This window comes from Poecilia reticulata, linkage group LG14 (assembly GCF_000633615.1).
Source record: "Poecilia reticulata strain Guanapo linkage group LG14, Guppy_female_1.0+MT, whole genome shotgun sequence".
NCBI classification, from domain to species: Eukaryota; Metazoa; Chordata; class Actinopteri; order Cyprinodontiformes; family Poeciliidae; genus Poecilia; species Poecilia reticulata.
The window spans coordinates 13497997-13499146 of NC_024344.1; positions in this window are offsets into that span (position 1 = coordinate 13497997).

The window sequence follows — 1150 nt, forward strand, 5'->3', positions numbered from 1 at the left end:
AGAGAGAGAGAGAGAGAGAGAGAGAGAGAGAGAGAGAGAGAGAGAGAGCACTCATTTCATTTTCACCATTGTGACCAAACCGGTTGAGCACTCACTGGACAACAGTTGGATTTATGGAGAACACACAAATCCTACCCCAATCGGTCGTGTTATTTCACCTCGGAGCCCACTGTGTGTTTATGTCCTGTACAAATGGCTAAAAGGACAACATTGTAACCCTTAAATCACTTAATATTGCCAAAGGAATCCAATTTTACAGTTTGCTAGTTTTTTTTGTCCTCTTATGTATTTTGGTAAATTGCAAACAACTGAAACCTGAGGATATAGGACCCCCTACCCCCCAAATTTACAACACTAAACAATGCAGGTTTTTCTTCTTTTGTTTTTTTTGGGAAAACTTTTCTCAGTTTTCTGTTATCTATAGTTAGTTTACACATTTTCAAACCTGGCAGCACTACGCAGACAGAAAAGAAAAAAAAGAAAGAAGACTTGTGCTATAATTAGTTACAAGATTGTGTGTCTACTAACTTTGTACAGATTAAAAGAAGCTCCTCGGACCTGGATCCACACGGCAGAGGGCGGGGTCGGGTGGGAGTTTCTGTTCGACATTTAAGTTGCATATTATGTCAGGGTGGCACACTCACAAAGCCAAACTTGACTCCATAGATAGTGTATGATAAGCTAATACGTCCCTAAGACAGTAGGAATTTAAATCTGAGCCAGACGGCCTGTTTGTGGTGAGTATTGGCAGCGGTAGCTCGGTAATTTGGTCTTTGGTTATTTAACTTTTGAAGGAGCATCGAGAAGTGGGACTTTCTTCTGCTGAGGCTCACAGATCTGCAGCCTCGTGTTGCTCGTGTACTTCAGAGGCGAAGGAAAACTGACATGTCCTCACTCTGAGAGTTAAGCGGCCTAAATCCGTCGGGATAAACGGAAGGAGGGATGGAGGTGGGAGGGGTTGGGGGGATATTCCAAAGGCGGAGCTATTCTAATACATACATGCACACACACACACACGCGCACACACCAAATACACAGTAGGAGATAGAGAAGGTGGCAGGTTTCTCCGTGTAGCTGGCTGGAGAGTAAAAGAGGCAGAGTCACAAAGGCTGTCTTTGGAATAAGCTCCGAATGCAGAACAGACAAAAAA